The sequence below is a fragment of the Oryctolagus cuniculus genome, chromosome 21, assembly GCF_964237555.1.
Source record: "Oryctolagus cuniculus chromosome 21, mOryCun1.1, whole genome shotgun sequence".
NCBI lineage: Eukaryota > Metazoa > Chordata > Mammalia > Lagomorpha > Leporidae > Oryctolagus > Oryctolagus cuniculus.
Window position 1 is genome coordinate 4,231,123 of NC_091452.1, and position 18,684 is coordinate 4,249,806.

Genomic DNA, 18,684 nt, shown 5'->3' on the forward strand with positions numbered 1-18,684 from the left:
CATGTTGCCAAGGAAGTCGCAGAGAAAGGCCTCGAGAAGTTGTGGGGGCCGGCGGCAGGGCGGGGGTCGGGGGAATAGAGGGGGAAGGACTGAGAACCGAGCCAGAGTAGAGGAGAGAGGTCCTCAAGGCTTCCCCTCCCCCACAAGGTGCCTGGGAAGCCCTGGGCGGGGGGGGGGGCTCTGCCCGGCTAAGAGTGCGCGTCTGCGCGTGCAAATACCCGGAGCCCAGTGGCGACCTCTGGAAGCCACCTCTCCATCCTGTTCCTTCGAGCCAAAACCTTGGCAGGGCGGGATCTCAGGTTGAGCACCCGCAGGGGCAGCAGCCCGTGCCCAGGAAGGACACAGGGCCCACGAGAGGGGCCCTCACTTGCTCAGCACAGCCTGTCCACCTCCCCACCACAGGCAGCTACCGGCCTGGGGGCTGGCGGCCCACTGAGGAGTGCGGACCTGCAACCGGAAGGGAAAACCATCCTCCTTTCCTTCAACAAGGCTGTGCAGAAACGACCCTGGCCCTGCTGCTGGCCTCCCTCCGTGCCCTAATGGGGAAGTTGCTCTGGGGAAGTGAAACGCGTCCCCAAGGCAAAGCCAGAGGCCTGACAGGGTCCCTCTCCTCCTACCCCGCGCCGTGAAGGCCCCTTCCTTTCCAGCTTGCTCCGAGGGTAATGCATTCCTCCTGGCCCACTTCTTTGGGGAGGTGGGTTAAATTGACCTTGCCGCCTGTGCCAGGAAGCTGAATCGATTCGCTTTTATTTCCAGGCCATACCCCGAGGCCATACACTGAGGCTGCACGCTCTGCTCTCCCCTTTGAGGTGAATAAATATTGAAGAGAATAAATGTTGACACCACACGGCATCTATCCTGTAAAGAGGCAAGATTTGCTTCAAGTAAATTGATTTTCATTTGCACATGACTCCACCGGAGCAAATGTCAAATGCATTCCCCTCAACCTTTTATTTTGTTCCTATTCTTGTAATCGTTACAACTTCATCTTTAGAGTTAAATCTTGGAACCACAGGACCCATTAGGCCTAAGTTTCTGATATAACTCTATTAAGGATTCATGTTTTATTCAGGCTAGAAATGTGGGCCTATTGATTTGGCTTTAAATAGTGCATTATTCGATTAGCGGGGATGTTTACTGTTGTGCCGCTTGTAGGCTCCGGGTGCCTAGCAGACCTTGGCTATTGGCGGCCCGCAGATGGGTGCAAACCACTGGTTTTATGGGTGACCCAAGGAGCAGTGCGAAAGGACTCGGAGCAGTCACGGTGCACTTCTAGCCGCAAACCAGCCACGTGCAGCTGCCCCGGGAAGAGGAGGACCCTGACGGCTGCTGTGGTCCAGGACGGGAACGTGTGCTCTTCCCCAGCCGGTTTTTGGGAAGCGATTTCTCCTGCTAGAGCTCTGTTAACTCTCACACACGTGTGTCCCACAGTCCTCAGCTCTCGGCGTAGAACCCCTGCTCAGCCACGTTGCTGGGTTGCTTCTGCCGTCTGCAAACACAAAAGAGCCCGCACACCAGTTCCCGCGAGAGTGGCCGTCTTCCGTGTTTTATAGACTCTGTCGCGCTATGCGCTCGGCCAAACACAGATCCCAGAGGGAGGCTGATCCAAGCCCAAGACTCAGGTCCATCAGACCCAAACCTCCGTTGGCCTGTCTTTGATCCTTGTGCACAAAGTAGATGCTGTGTTTGATCCTTGTGCACAAAGTAGGCGCCGTGACTCACTGGGAAGAGCTGGGAGAACCTTCTGGGAGAGCTTCAAGCTCCTGCAAGGTCTTCCACAAACTTGAGAATATTAATTCCAGTCGCTCCTGTCCCGACTGAAGGGAGGTGAGAAAGGACGAGCTGGGAAAAAGAGAGAGAGGGAAAAAGTCGTTCTTGGTGTGAAAATTAGACCAAGAGGCATTTGGAGTTAATGTCTCTGTGTATTTCATACAGTCTTGGTATTTTTTAAAACGATGTATTTAGTTATTTGAAAGGCAGACTTACAGGGGCTGGGGCAGGGAGAGATAAACTTCCATCCACTGATTTACTTCTCCAATGGCCACAATGGTCAGAGGTGGGCTGGTCCAAAGCCAGGAGCCAGGAACCCCATCCAGGTCTCCCACGTGGGTAGCAGGCACCCAAGCATTTGGACCATCTTCTACTGCTTTCCCAGGCGCGTTAGCAGGGAGCTGGCTCAGAAGTGGAGTAGCTGGGACTTGAACCAGTGCCCCATGGGATGTTGGCTCTGCAGGAGGTGGCTTTACCTCTTGTACCACAGCACTGGCTCTGGTCCTGGGATTTCACTACAGGAGATGGAATAAGGGTTGGGTGCGGCCCTGCTCTGCTCATCGGCCGATGGCGTGATGCTGTAGGTTAGTGGTGGCCTCTCTGCAATGACACGGTGCTTGCGGTATAGATGAGCCACCCCCCAGGTTTCTAAAGAAGGTCAGGGGACACAGGAATGTGTCTGCTAGCGGTAGCTGGGTCAGATCCCAACAGAACTCCAGCAGAAGGGTGACCCGAAGCTGGAGCTGCCAAGAGGCTTGATAAAGACGGTGGCTTCACCCTGCCAAGGCAGGAGTGCTGCACAGGCTCTCAGCCCCACAGTGCTGCTCTCACCCCCACCCCTCTGTAAGGAGATGCACCCCTGTGACAGCCGTGCGTGACCACGCCGGGGACGACTGACGGTTATTAAGGCCGGCCGTGTGCCAGGCCTGCCGCACTGTCCTGCTCCTGCTGTCGTGTGTTTATAGCCAAACGTCTTTGCTACAGACTGCAAGTGCTGGACCAGACTTCCTGGCATTCTAGCCTTCTGGTTGCAGCCATGATAGGAGGCCCGAGGAACCAGGGCCACCAAGTCTTCAGGCTTCCTGGTATCATGATCAGCGCCGCACAGGTGAGTTTTCAGACTCAGGAAAAGCTCATAAACGCACTTCTCGTATCGTTTTACACAACTGCACTCAAGGGAGGGAAGCAGACCGAGATGGCCAGCCATGTGTCCACTGAGGGCTGCGCTAAAAGGGGGTTAGGGGTCCTGGGATAATTAAGAGAGGGAGATGTGGGGGCCGGCGCCGTGGTATAGCAGGTAAAGCCACCGCCTGCAGTGCCAGCATCCTGTATGGGTGTTGGTTCGAGTCCAGGCTGCCCCACTTCCAATCCAGCTCTCTGCTTTGGCCTGGGAAAGCAGTAAAAGATGATCCAAGTCCTTGGGCCCTGCATCACGTGGGAGACCCGGAAGAAGCTCCTGGCTCCTGGCTTTGGATCAGTGCAGCTCTGGCCGTTGAAGCCAATTGCGGAGTAAACCAGTGGATGGAAGAATTCTCTCTCTCTCTCTCCCTCTCTCTCTCCCTCTCTTTCTACCTCTCCTTCTCCCTCTCCCTCTCCCTTTCATTCTTTCTGTGTAACTCTGACTTTCAAATAAATAAATAAATCTTTAAAAAGAAAGAGGGTTTGGCAATATTGGATTTACAGCAGACCCATCGTGGCCACAGTTTTCCTTTCCATGGTTTCACTTGTTCACGGTCAATCATGGTAAAAAAAATAAACAAATAAAAACACTAAAGCAAAGTTCCAGAAATACATGAAAATTCATCAGCGTTGCATCCCGTCCCATTTTGAGTAGCACAGGTAAGTCTTGCACCAGCCTCTTCGCCCTCCCGGGATGTGAACCATGCAATGAGTGGGCTGTGCACGCTGTCCCCCGCAAGTCACTCAGCAGGTGTCGTAGGTATCACATCACTGTCACAGCACTGCGGTCCTCGTGTTCAGGCAATTATGAATTTAATTAACTAACAGCCACGCTCCCGCTCCCCCACCAGGCACCACCGCGGTGATGTCAGCGATGGTATGGCCAACGAGAAGCGGCAGAGTGCCTCCCTGAAGTGAAAAGGTGGAAGTTTACCGTAGCTGTGGATGTATAGGGAAGAACCCAGAATGTCCAGAGCTCAGTGCTAGCCACAGTCCCGGGCATCCGCCAGGGGTCTTGCAGTGAGCAGATAAGGGGGCCACGGTGTTCGCCGTCCTGTGCTCTGTGACACAGTCACTGAGCGAGTTTAGGCTCGAAGCCCCTCACCAACAAGGGCGGCTGAAGTCCAGAGGGTGGGCTTGGACTGCGCAATACTTACAGATCAATGCCTTCGTTTGAGCAATCAGGAGAAATCAGGAGGCTAGCAAGGCTGGCCTTGCCACCAGTCGTCACACGTTGCTAGCTGACTTCTTTGCCTGGGAGAGCTGGTCTTTAAGAAATTTAACGCAATCTCTCAGGGAAGAAGAGAAATTAAAACAAAGACGCACGTTGAATCTGTGTTGTTTTCTTCTCATTGTGGCGCAGCCACAATGGCGAATTAAACCAAGCAGCAGCTTGGGAGATGTAGTCAGAAATGAGCGGATGTGGGCTAAGAATAGAAGCCAGCACAAGCTGGCGCCACAGCTCACTAGGCTAATCCTCCGCCCTGCGGCGCCGGCACACCGGGTTCTAGCCCCGGTCGGGGCGCCTGATTCTGTCCCGGTTGCCCCTCTTCCAGGCCAGCTCTCTGCTGTGGCCTGGGAGTGCAGTGGAGGATGGCCCAAGTGCTTGGGCCCTGCACCCCATGGGAGACCAGGAGAAGCACCTGGCTCCTGGCTTCAGATCAATGTGGTGCGCCGGCTGCAGTGCACTGGCGGCAGCGGCCATTGGAGGGTGGACCAACGGCAAAGGAAGACCTTTCTCTCTGTCTCTCTCTCTCACTGTCCACTCTGCCTGTCCAAAAAAAAAGGAAAAGAAAAAAAGAAAAGAAAGAGATAAAGGTGTCCCTGAAATAAGCAACCCCCTGTTCTCGCGGGGCTGTGCTCACTGGGAAATCGGAGCATCTGTTCAAGGACTTGGGTGAGAACACACATTCCTGGGTTCAAGCCCCCGCTCCACCATCTGCAGGGGCGTCTCTGGGCTAAGACAAGAACTCCCCAACAGTAGCCAGCCTAAGATGCGGAAAGGACCAAACAGGTCGGGAGACAGGCGCACTTGCTCGGTGCCTTAGCCGCCCAGCGCTCCTGTCTGACGTCCAGAGCTGGACTGGAGGGGTGGGCGTTCGGTGCAACGCGGTGTCATTGCTTGAGATGCCCCTCACCAGTGTGGGAGTCCTTGGGGGTGGGTTTGGCTCTACTCCAGTGCTACTCCCTGCAGCTGGTGATGGGTTCCTGCCACCATGGTGGGGGATGGATAGGATGGAGTTTCAGACTCCTGCTTCAGCCTGGCCCAGCCCTAACTATGGTGAGCATGTGTGAAGTTTCTTTGTGTGTGTGTCTCTGATAAGTAAAATAAACAACACAATGTTTAAAAGTTTAAAGGTCATTTGCACAGCTTCCTCAGAGAGTGACAGCGGAGCCGAGACACCCAACACAAAACCCGGGCCTCTTTCCGTATCCGCAGCCTGGTTTTCCGGACAAGTGCACTTCCCTAATGGATGTATTGATCCCTTGGGATGGGGACCTCATGTGCACCTGGCCTGGTTTAGATCTTAGTGTCCTTGCCTTGAACCGATAGCATGAAAGGACGAGATTTTCATGGGATCTTGGGACCTTCTGCTGTGAGAGGCAACCAGGGAGTGTGGGCTGGGCTCAGGCACGGGTGTGACACAGGAGGAGCCACGGGCCCTCTGGCACTCGGGCACTCACGCCAGGCGCCAGGCTGTCCTCCCTGCCCCCTTTTCTCCCCCTCTCTTCCTCCTTCACACTCCTCACATTGGGGGGCCCATGCCACACCATGGAAACACAGAACAGGCTCCCGTGGTGAGGAGCCCAGGGCCAGCCTGGTAGCCATGGGAGTGGCCACTTGGTAGTGGACTTTGGTGCCCAGAGAAGACTCAAGATGATGGCAGCCTTTGTGGGCATCTTTTATTTTTTAAGATCAATTTATTTAATTTGAAAGGCAGAGTTACAGAAAGACGAGGGGAAGAAGAGAGAGGGAGAGAGAGAGAAAGAGAGCCCTTCCATCTCTGGTTCCCTTCCCAGATGGCTGAAGCCAGGGTACAGAGGCCCAAGCGTGTGGGCCATCTTCCCATGCTTTTCCCAGGCCATCAGCGGGAGCTGGATCAAAGGTGGACCAGCCGGGACTCGACCCAGCGCCCATTTGGGATGCCGGCGTCTCAGGCAGTGGCTTTACCCGCTAGACCACAATGCTGCCCCTCCCGGGGGGGCATCCTAACTGCAACTTCGGGAGCTGCCCTGACCCAGAGCCTCCCAGGTGGACCAGGGCCAGGCTCCTGACCCTCAGAAACTCCGTGTAGCAGATGCTGCTGTCTCTAAGTGGCTCCCTGGTGGCCACTGTCATGCAGCCACAGAGAAGTGACACAGCCAGGGACTCAGCAAGTGTCTGGTGGCCCCCAGGGCTGTTCCCAGAGCAGAGGGCAGACATCTCTGAACACGGTGCACGGTGCCCGGGCGTGGCAGGCATCTCACCCCCCCGTCCTCGTGTTCTCCCCAAGAGAAGGCAGGGATCCTCATGGGAGCCATGACAGGTACCTCCCGTTCTTGGCCTGTCCAGCGCCCTCGCCCTCACCCCTGCCCTCGCCCTCGCCCTCACCCCTGCCCTCATTTGTGGGCTTTTGGAGGTTCACAGAGGAGGAGTGGCTTGGGTTGAACTCTCAGCCCTGGAACCATATTTGGACACCCACACAGGTCTGGCCCATGGGCGTATTTTCTCCTAGGACCATGGAGCCATCAGCTTGGAAATGGACCCTGACCCAAGCTGCTGGATCCAGGGGTTCTTGGTGAAGTGGCTGGGGACAGTGTCCTACGTGACTGGGAGCTGAGCGTGATGTAAGCCCCGGCCCTGCCGGAGCCAGTGCCAGCCCCGGGAAGGGCGTGAGGACCACAGCCTGGGGACGCCCCCTGGCAACTTCCCAATGATCTTAAAAGTCCTTTCTAGGGACGTGATCCAGCGAATTTCCTTTCTGTCTTAAGAAAACATGATTTGGGTTTTTGTCATTTGAAACCAAACTGTCCAGTTTCAACAGGGATGTGCATCAGGCCTGGCCGCCTCATCTCTGCCTACACGGTCAAGGGCGCCCTCTGCTGGGGGGGGCGTGTCTCCGAGCCCCCGGGAGCCCATGCAGACCATGTGCCACAGCCTTTAGGAAGGCATGGTCAGGGAGCTTTTCCTAACCGCGTGCTTTAAGCCTGGCGAGGCTGGTGCTATTCGAAAGCCAAAGTTTTCCTCTGTTTAGGAGCTGTCGGCTACACATGTCTAAGCAAGGCACGTGTGACAGTCCGTCCACGAGAAGACCCCCTCGGCACTCCTCAGTCAGGTTCAGAAACACAGGGCTTTCCTGGAGACGGAAGACTAAGCACATGCTGTCTCCGTGCTGGGTCCTTGCATGTCCTTGTCACCTGGCCCGGCTCAGCCCCGGCGTGGAGTTATTGCAGGGAGAAGTTAGTCAGTGTGCCTCCTCGCTGTGCTACCCTGGTTTTATGTTTTCAAGAAGGCACAGAATGAAGTAGCTGCTAATGACAGACTTCGGAGGCCCTGGGAGCCACCACCATCGATGGGCAAGCAACAGAATTACGAGCCCATGAAGGATGAGGCTATCACTTCATCCGAAAGAGAGGCATAAAGGCGTCACCACCATAAATGAAATTTTTTTTTTTTATTTTTGACAGGCAGAGTGGACAGTGAGAGAGAGAGACAGAGAGAGAAAGGTCTTCCTTTTGCCGTTGGTTCACCCTCCAATGGCCGCCGCTGCAGCCGGCACACCGCACTGATCCGATGGCAGGAGCCAGGATCCAGGTGCTTTTCCTGGTCTCCCATGGGGTGCAGGGCCCAAGCACCTGGGCCATCCTCCACTGCACTCCCTGGCCATAGCAGAGAGCTGGCCTGGAAGAGGGGCAACCGGGACAGAATCCGGCGCCCCAACCGGGACTAGAACCCGGTGTGCCGGCGCCGCAAGGTGGAGGATTAGCCTATTGAGCCACGGCGCCGGCCTCATAAATGAAATTTTTTTGACAAGCAGAGTAGACGGTGAAAGAGAGAGAGAGACAGAGAGAAAGGTCTTCCTTTTCCATTGGTTCACCCGCAATGGTCGCTGCGGCCGGAGCACTGCTGCCAGCGCACCGTGCCGATCTGAAGCCAGGAGCCAGGTGCTTCTCCTGGTCTCCCATGGGGTGCAGGGCCCAAGCACCTGGGCCATCCTCCACTGCACTCCCGGGCCACAGCAGAGAGCTGGACTGGAAGAGGGGCAACCGGGACAGAATCCGGTGCCCTGACCGGGACTAGAACCCGGTGTGCCGGCACTGCAAGGTGGAGGATTAGCCTAGTGAGCCACAGCCCTGCCAATGCAATTTATTTTATGCTTCCTGTGAAGGCCTTCAGAGAGGCTTGGCCACTTCACCTTTCGGGTGACGGAGTTGAAAACACGGGTGCTGTCATCTTCAGAAAGCTCAGAATCGGCCACTGACCCCTCCGTGGGGAAGCAGCAGGGATGGAGCTTTGCTGTTGCCCAGGACACCGCCCCTCCCACGCTGTGCGCAGCCTGGAGAGAAGACAGAGCCGCGTGCACAGGGCCACGGACGCAGGCGCAAGGCTCCGGCAGCTCTCGCACCTCCGCTGCCCCCACTCGCGGGAGAATGTTCCGGGCTTTTCTTACCCCCTTCACGCCTCTGATTCCTCACCTCTAAGATGCAGGCGGTCATTACCTCCCTAAGGGCTTGCCGGAGACTTTCCCAGGTTGACACGGCTGAGTGTCCACCATGGTTCCTGTCCACTGTCCACACTGTCAGGCGGAGGATTAGCCTAGTGAGCCAGGCCTGTAATTCAGTTTTTATAATCAACACCTGATTAAATTAAACAAAGCGTGTGCCAGCAGAGCTTTCAACCAAACTGTTAGCTGGATTTTGACCTCAAAACCATCATTGGATGCGGCTAAATATCACATGAACCCTTTGGGAAGCCTCCTGACTCAACTGACAGCCAAGAGCCCACTGCGGATGAAACGCCCAGGGCTTTTCTCATGGCCGTCGCCTTTCCTTCCCAAGTCCTGCGTTTGCTTTCCTGCTTCTACACCTACAGGCACAAGTGCCCTGCTTTGTTTATTTATACCCGAATGCAGAGCCTTGTATTTGCTTCTCCTAATCTTCTTGATTGAATCCCAGGCTCAGCCTAGCAACATCTGTTTTCTCTCCGTCCAGATCCTGTGTACTAAACCCGCCTGATTCCACTTCCCAAAGATCAGGCAGTCCTGGCCCACACAGGAGAATATGGGTTTCAGACCCGGGTTACCGTAATCGCATTTGCATCCGGTTCACACTGCTTCTCTGAAAAGTCAGGGTCCCAACAGTCTTCCAGAAACGCAGTCCAGAAACGCAACTGCCCTGCGGAAGAGCCCGGAGCCCGAAGCCTGCAGGCAGGTGTCCGCCCCCGGGTGCTCAGAGCGTCTGCACCTTTGGAGACGTCCACTGGCGGACACAGAGGTTGTTCTAAGACGAGAAAAGCTGCGCTGAGAACCGCTGTTCGTGGGGTTGCCATAATTCGCTGATGATGTAGACAGCCGGTGTGTTGCAGCTACTCCTGATACCCCTGCGCTGGCACAGGCCACCAGACTGGCTGTAGAACCTGGCTCTCCCCGGAAACGTTCAAACAGCTGCCTGCCTGAGATCCAAGGCTCCACCCATCATCCCGGCCCACGCAGGCTGGGGAGAGACTGACTTGGAACAGGTGACTTATCCACCCAACTGGGCTTCCACGCTTCGGCGCACTGCTGGGGAGGGCAGACCAGAAAGCAGCATGCATCGGGGGCTCCAGGCCTCCGAGGGCTTGGCCTGCCCCCTGCAGGGTGGCGCTCTCCAGGGCATGGCTTGTTCAGGGCCAGCCTGGCCTGGGCTGCAGACACTATGTCACTGTCTGGAAGCGTCTCAGCGATGCCCCTGCCCGCTCCGACACCATGATGGGGATGATAAATCGCACGGCTGTCGACGCAGCCAAGGGCAGCGAGTCCTGATCAGTGTCGTCTGCCGACGAGTTCTGCAGTTTGGATTAGGTCTCTCGAAACGCTGAATGGTGAAGCGCTTTTGACTTATTTAATCAAAACCTGCCCATAAAATGCGTGGATTTCAAGCAAGCCAGCCAGATTCAGGAAAGGAAAACACAGAATCATCGGTTAGATGTGAATTTCAAACCAACAACAAACGATTTTTAGTATAAGTTTGTTTCATGCAATATTCGAGACTAAAAAACAACAACAACAAAAACCTGTTGTTTGCCTGAAGTTCAAATCCAGCTGGCACAGGGAGTCCTGCGCTTTGTTTGTTGATCCCGGTTGCGAGGAACGGCCACCGTTTCTGTAAACGCAGAGTGGGCCAGTGTTCCACAGCGGTTTTCCCGGCCATGGAATCGGTGACGGTGGTGGCGCCTGAGTATTTAGGCTGCAGATGATTGATCTGGTGGTTTTTACGGCTCATTATTTACTTTTTTTAAAAAAATATTTATTTTATTTATTTGAAAGACAGAGTTACAGAGAGAGGTAGAGAGAGAGAGAGAGGTCTTCCATCCGCTGGTTCACTCTCCAGATGGCCGCATCTGCCAGAGCTGTGCAATCCAAAGCCAGGAGTCAGGGGCTTCCTCCGGGTCTCCCACGCAGATGCAGGACCCCAAGCACTTGGGCCATCTTCTACTGTTTTCCCAGGACATAGCAGAGAGCTGGGTCAGAAGAGAAACAGCCGGGACTAGAACCCGCACCCTTATGGGATGCCAGCACTGCAGGCCAGGGCTTTAACCCACTGTGCCACACACAGTGCCTGCTCCTCATTATTTACTTTTATTTGAAAGGCAAAGTGATAGATAGATAATAGATAATCTGACAGATGCATAGACTCCTCAAATGCCCACAACAGCTGGGGCTGGGCAGACCCGATTCAGGAGCCAGGAATGGCACTCGGGTCGCCCACGTGGCGGCTGTCCGAGCACTCAGGCTGCTGTCTACCTCCTGCCGAGGTGCACAGCAGCCAAAAGTGCATCAGAAGCAGAGGCCGCACCTGCTCCCAGCGCTGCGACAGGGGAGGCGGCACCCCAAGTGGCAGCTTAACCCACTGGGCCACAGCGCCCACCCTGCTTTTCTTCTTTTAAAATTTTCCTACTTTAATATCTTAGTACACATCAAGAAATGTAGCACACACAATACTCATTGATTATAATACACACTGATTATACACTTGGAATATGACTGCTTTTTATTTTTCAGCCTAAAAGTTGAAGTCATTTAAGAAAAAATACTACGTATATAAAGGCACAAGTTTCATGTTGGTTTGGCAACATTTATGAAGCTGGTGTGGAAATGCACTTTTTTTTAAAAAAAAAGATGTATTTATTTATTTGAACATCAAAGTTACACAGAGAGAAGGAGAGGCAGAGAGAGAGAGAGAGAGAGAGAGAGAGAGAGAGGTCTTCCATCCACTGGTTCACTCCCCAGTTGACTGCAACTGCTTCTTCCAGGTCTCCCATGCAGTTGCAGGGCCCCAAGCACTTGGGCCATCTTCCACTGCTTTCCCAGGCCACAGCAGAGAGCTGGATCAGAAGTAGAGCAGCCAGGACTTGAACTGGCACCCGTATGTGATGCCGGCACTGCAGGCGGCGGCTTTACCTGCTGCGCCACCGTGCCGGCCCCTAGGAAACGCACTTTTGGAAACAGCATCCATGAGATGGTTCTGCTACAGACTACGAACGTGACACCTGCTCCAGGGAGCAGAACTCCGCGTCTCCCTGAGTCGGCCGTCACTCACTCACTCCTGCGGCCGTCAGTCTGGCTCCAGGCCTTGGAGCACAGGACGCTAAGGCAGGACAAGAAGGAAGTCTACAGACAAAGCCCTGCGTGCTCTCTCATCTTCACCCACAGCTGTGCGCTCCCGAGACTCCTGGCCCCCGCCCCACATCAGCACTCACTGCCCCGGTGCAGTCCAGGCCTCTGCGTTGCTTAGCGATTGCTTTGCAACCAAGAGCGCCCCCTTCAGCTTCCTCATGATTTCTGTCTTTTGCAACCTGGCCCAAGTCCCGAGGACAGCCTGACCCTCCTTTCACGCATGGAGGGGGCACTTCTCCGGGTTAATGGTTTACGTTGTTCCCCCAGATTCCTCGTACATCAGTGGACACGAGGAGCCCACTCTCACTTCTGCCCCAGCTCTGAGTCTTACGCGTTACGAGCACGCTTGGGTTCTTTTACAGGGACCGGCTGCCACCAGGCTATCCCAGTAGTCAAGCAGTGGGAGGCTGTGTCCTGGCACCTCCAAAGCCCCTGGGGTGCACACGCGGGAGGCACTTGCAGCTTTGTGGAGGGTGGAGAGAGCAGCACACGGAATGACTGCAATGGGGCGGGGGAGTATTCAGAACCAGCACTTGCACACCACCACCCAGCGTCACAGCCGTGCCAGGAAGGAACCAGCCCCAGCCTCCACGCACATCGGAGAATTCGTCTCCAGCAACCTCCCAGATTCTCCCCGTGTGCTGCCCAGCGTCGCCCGAGGACAGGGCCTGCTGTGGATCCTGCAGCCGCTCTCACAGACCTGGGAACAGGTGCTGGGCCGCCACGGGGTAAGACGTGGCCCTGCCCACCTGGCCATCATGGGTGGGTCCACAGGTGAGCCCAAACAGAGGGGCCCTCTGAGCCAATTCTGGGGGGATTCTGGTGGAGAACCCATAGGTGCTGCTCTTGGTCTGACCCCCTCTAGAAAGCAGGAGACGGCAGCACAGGCAGGGCTGGGGGCCTGAGGCCATGTACGGCCACGGGGTTGGGAAGGAAAGAGCTTGGCAAGGGAGGCCGCAGAGATGCACACAGAGACTGAGATGCACAGAGACTGAGATGCACACAGAGACTGAGATGCACACAGAGACTGAGATGCACACAGAGACTGAGATGCACAGAGACTGAGATGCACACAGAGACTGAGATGCACACAGACTGAGATGCACACAGAGACTGAGATGCACAGAGACTGAGATGCACACAGAGACTGAGATGCACACAGACTGAGATGCACACAGAGACTGAGATGCACACACAGACTGAGATGCACACAGACTGAGATGCACACAGACTGAGATGCACACAGACTGAGATGCACACAGAGACTGAGATGCACACAGAGACTGAGAAGCACACAGAGACTGAGATGCACACAGAGACTGAGATGCACACAGAGACTGAGATGCACACAGAGACTGAGATGCACAGAGACTGAGATGCACACAGAGACTGAGATGCACACAGACTGAGATGCACACAGAGACTGAGATGCACAGAGACTGAGATGCACACAGAGACTGAGATGCACAGAGACTGAGATGCACACAGAGACTGAGATGCACACAGAGACTGAGATGCACACAGACTGAGATGCACACAGACTGAGATGCACACAGACTGAGATGCACACAGACTGAGATGCACACAGAGACTGAGATGCACACAGAGACTGAGAAGCACACAGAGACTGAGATGCACACAGAGACTGAGATGCACACACAGACTGAGATGCACACAGAGACTGAGATGCACACAGACTGAGATGCACAGAGACTGAGATGCCCAGAGACTGAGATGCACACAGACTGAGATGCACAGAGACTGAGATGCACACAGACTGAGATGCACAGAGACTGAGATGCACACAGACTGAGATGCACAGAGACTGAGATGCCCAGAGACTGAGATGCACACAGAGACTGAGATGCACACAGACTGAGATGCACACAGAGACTGAGATGCACACAGAGACTGAGATGCACACACAGACTGAGATGCACACAGAGACTGAGATGCACAGAGACTGAGATGCACACAGACTGAGATGCACACAGAGACTGAGATGCACACAGAGACTGAGATGCACACAGAGACTGAGATGCACAGAGACTGAGATGCACACAGAGACTGAGATGCACACAGACTGAGATGCACACAGACTGAGATGCACACACAGACTGAGATGCACACAGACTGAGATGCACACAGACTGAGATGTACAGAGACTGAGATGCACACAGACTGAGATGCACACACAGACTGAGATGCACACAGACTGAGATGCACACAGACTGAGATGCACACAGACTGAGATGCACACAGAGACTGAGATGCACACAGAGACTGAGATGCACACACAGACTGAGATGCACACAGAGACTGAGATGCACACAGACTGAGATGCACACACAGAGACTGAGATGCACACACAGACTGAGATGCACACACAGACTGAGATGCACACAGAGACTGAGATGCACACAGACTGAGATGCACACACAGACTGAGATGCACACACAGACTGAGATGCACACACAGACTGAGATGCACAGAGACTGAGATGCACACAGACTGAGATGCACACAGACTGAGATGCACACAGACTGAGATGCACACACAGACTGAGATGCACACAGACTGAGATGCACACAGACTGAGATGCACACAGACTGAGATGCACAGAGACTGAGATGCACACACAGACTGAGATGCACACAGACTGAGATGCACACAGAGACTGAGATGCACACACAGACTGAGATGCACACAGAGACTGAGATGCACACAGACTGAGATGCACACACAGAGACTGAGATGCACACACAGACTGAGATGCACACACAGACTGAGATGCACACAGAGACTGAGATGCACACAGACTGAGATGCACACACAGACTGAGATGCACACACAGACTGAGATGCACACACAGACTGAGATGCACAGAGACTGAGATGCACACAGACTGAGATGCACACAGACTGAGATGCACAGAGACTGAGATGCACACACAGACTGAGATGCACACAGACTGAGATGCACACAGACTGAGATGCACACAGACTGAGATGCACAGAGACTGAGATGCACACACAGACTGAGATGCACACAGACTGAGATGCACACAGAGACTGAGATGCACACACAGACTGAGATGCACACACAGACTGAGATGCACAGAGACTGAGATGCACACAGAGACTGAGATGCACACAGACTGAGATGCACACACAGACTGAGATGTACACAGAGACTGAGATGCACACACAGACTGAGATGCACAGAGACTGAGCAGACTGAGATGCACACATGGACTGGGATGCACAGAGAGTAGGGATCAGGAGACATGGGTGCACGCCCAGGGCCTGGTGACACAGCGCCAGCAGTTCTCACCCACGAGGGTGGAACCATGGATGCTCAGCCCACCAGGTCCCCCACCGTGGTCACGAGAAGCACGACAGCCATGGTCCAGCTGGGCGGGAGGAAACACTAGTGTGAAGGAGTCGTCGTGTAGCACAGACACGAGCCACGTGGGTGACAAATAAGACGAGAGCCGCCCGAGTGGGTGATGAGACCCCAGCAGGGACTGGAGAGGGGACGACACTTACTGAGGCAGTCCTCAGCAGGGGACGGGGCACCACGGCGTCCCAGCCCAAGGACAGGCCCCCAGATGCCACTTCTGAGGCACCCACCCCAAGCAGTCCCTGCGCAGCCTGACGGGAATCGCCCTCAGAGAGGATGAGTGGCTGCTGGGGCCGCAGGGACCAGACACCAGCCACGAGTGGCTTTTGCCGTGTGGACGTCTGAGCAGAATTGGACTGTTTTAACGGAGGAAGTGCCAGGCACATGCGCAAGCCACGGGCGTGACTCAAAGGATGGGTAAATGAAGTCGGGACGTTCTGGGCCCCTGGTCTACATCATCCGGGGCTGAACAGAGAGGGCTGTGTGAGGGACCAGCCCCCGTGCGACGGTCAAAGGCAGAGGCAGCTGCTTGGTGCTGGGCTCAGAGGGACAAGCCCAGGACCACTTCTCTGAGTAGGAGAGAGGAAGACGTGGAAGCCAGCAAGGCAGTCGGAGGGCCGAGACACGGCTTGGCGGTAAAAGAGACGGGGACCCCAGGAGAGGGCACAGGCGCTTCAATGGGGAGAAACGGACAGCAGCGAGACGGACGGACGCGAAGGAGACAGTTACAGAGACCGACAGAGAGCTGGGTCCTGGCAGGTAGGGAAAGAGAGCCAGCACGATGAGAGGCGGAGAGAGGACGGCAGGCAGACGGTGGCAGAGGGAGACGGAGGCCGCGGAGGGCAGAGAGCACCGGGTGGAGCAGACAGGAGGAGCCCCCTGCTGCAGAAGTGGGGATCCGGCTGCCATGGACAGAGAGAGGGGGCGGCGCCTTGAGCAGACAGAATGGGCACATCGCAGAAGGAGACGCACAGGTTTGAACGGTGGGGCCGTGCCGCCCCTGTCCTGGGCTCCAGCCAGCGCCGTCGGCCTCTGCACCCCAGCTCCGAGCTCCTCTCCCCGGCGCCCTGTACCTGCCCTCAGCGCATGCGCGTAGGCCTCAGCTCGAGTGGACCTCGACAATGGCACCCCTGTGCCGCCTGAAGAAAATCTGCTTCCCCAGCTTGAACGAAATTAAAATTTAAAACAACATCAGGTGGCCACGGGACAAACAAGCAAACGGCAGCTGTTTAATTAAAACTTAAACTTGATGAGACGGCAGGACAGAGAGATGCACGCAGGGGAAGCTCACGGCACTGAGCTAGAAATCAAGCCTGAATTACAGTCGTGGTGCACACGTGAGCAGGCCCCTGCCCGGAGGGAACTCCCGACGGCTCGGCGCCGCGCGGGCCCAGAGGCTGGATCCAGAGCTGACTTCTCCGGCAGCTGCGGAGCTGCCACAGAGCAGCGCATCAGGGCCCTTGCACGGCACCGGGAGCCCGCAGTGTGCGGGGCCTATGCCTGACACTGCGCTAGGGACAGGTGAGGGCAGAGGGGGAGACACGGCCCCTTCTGCTGCAGTCCTGAGCTGGCGCCAGGGAGCCAGGGCCGAGGCCCGAGAAGCATTCCAGAGGGGCAGGTCTGGGAGGAGGCCTTCGTAGTACTATGGGGGAGAGAGAAGGAGAGGGAGGGGGAGGGAGAGAGAGAGAAGGAGAGAGAGAGAGGAAGAGGGAGAGGGAGAGAGAGACAGGGAGGGAGAGGGAGAGAGAGACAGGGAGGGAGAGGGAGAGAGAGACAGAGAGGGAGAGAGAGACAGGGAGGGAGGGAGAGAGGGAGGGAGAGGGAGAGAGAGACAGGGAGGGAGAGGGAGAGAGAGACAGGGAGAGAGGGAGGGAGAGGGAGAGAGAGGGAGGGAGAGGGAGAGAGAGGGAGGGGGGAGAGAGAGAGAGGGAGAAAGAGGGAGGGAGAAAGAGGGAGGGAAAGGGAGAGAGAGACAGGGAGAGAGGGAGGGGGAGAGAGTGAGAGGGAGGGAAAGGGAGAGAGAGACAGGGAGAGAGGGAGAGGGAGGGGGGAGAGAGAGAGAGGGAGAAAGAGGGAGGGAGAAAGAGGGAGGGAAAGGGAGAGAGAGACAGGGAGAGAGGGAGAGGGAGGGAGGGAGAGAGAGAGGGAGGGAGAAGGAGAGAGAGAGGGAGGGAGAGAGAGGGAGCGAGAGGGAGGGAGAAGGAGAGAGAGAGGGAGGGAGAGGGGCCAGGGAGGGAGGGGGAGGGAGGGAGAGAGAGAGGGAGGGAGGGAGAGAGAAGAGGGAGGGAGGGAGAGGGAGAAAGAGGGAGGGAGGAGAGAGAGGAAGGAGAGAGGGAGGAAGGGAGGGAGGAGAGAGAGGGAGGAGAGAGAGGGAGAGAGAGGGAGGGGATATGAATGAAAGAAGGAAGAGAGGAAAAGGATGGAAGGAAGAAGAGAAGAGAGGGAGGAAGGGGGAGGAGGGAGAGAGGGAGGGAGGGAGGGAGGAGGAGGGAGGGAGGGAGAAGAGAAGGAGAGAAGGAAAGAAAGTCCTTTGTGGAAAGTTGGTGGAGAATACGGATCCCCCATCTGCCTGGGCGTCAGGAGCTCCATCCGGGCCTCCCAGCTGAGTGGCAGGGACCAGGCTGCCTGCGCCATCACTGCTGCCTCTTGGGGCGTACGCTAGCAGGAAGCTGGGGTCGGACAGAGCTGGGGCTGAAACCCAAGCGTTCCACCCGGCATGGGTGCAGGGTGTCCTAACCCCCCACTAAATGCCCACGGCAGCAGCAGGATTTTTAACCCGTATTTCCACCTGATTACATGCAATTCTGTGTTATAAATATGTGTCTGTCACTTCCACGTTGGATTCACAGATAGGAACGCGCGACGTGAGGAGTAGCTGGGGAGAACGCATGCCAGAGAGAATCAGATTCTTGCAATACCTCGTCTGAAAAATAGAAACTCAAGGCCAATCCTGAGAGCTGTCTTCAGTCCTGATCTGGGTTTGTGTGGACCAGCTGCTGGGCTAAATTATTATCCTCCCAGGCAATGTCAGTGTGAGAGCGGAGGGTGGCCAGGGTGGCCACGCCGTGCGCGTGTGCTGAAGGAGAGCCCGCTGCGAAGCCCATGCTGTCCTCCTGGACCGAATCCAGCCCCAGCAGTCCCTTACCCGAGTCTTGGAGCAGGTGCAGTGAGGAAAACGTTCTAGAAGCTGCTGGCTGACTCACCTGCCGCGGCTACTGAGCGTCCGACCGCGACTCCCGCCACTGAGGACTGGATCTTGAAATCATTCAAACAGCCGCAGGTCCATGGTCACCGTCCTGCCCAATCCAGCCTACGGGACAACACCTAACACTGGAGTTATCTTCCCTGATGTTGACCTCTTAGAAAAACACACAATCTTATGTCACTTATAACTGAAAGAAAACCCAGTCTTTCTCATCCTATAACAAATCCTCCCCATGAGCGAGAAATCATTTGTGTCTACTCATCTGCTTGCTTT

General features: G+C 55.7%; 1 long non-coding RNA gene across 1 annotated transcript in view; it reads right to left on the minus strand.

Annotated features, from left to right (window-relative positions):
• Nucleotides 1-947: 947 nt before the first annotated feature.
• LOC103345336 (uncharacterized) overlaps nt 948-18,684 on the minus strand; it is a 28,413-nt gene continuing 10,676 nt past the window's right edge. The window contains exons 2-3 of the long non-coding RNA XR_007915464.2: nt 18,410-18,530; nt 948-1,842 (exon numbers count right to left, since the gene is read on the minus strand). This is a non-coding gene — a long non-coding RNA (uncharacterized lncRNA). The remainder of the gene's footprint in view (nt 1,843-18,409; nt 18,531-18,684) is intronic.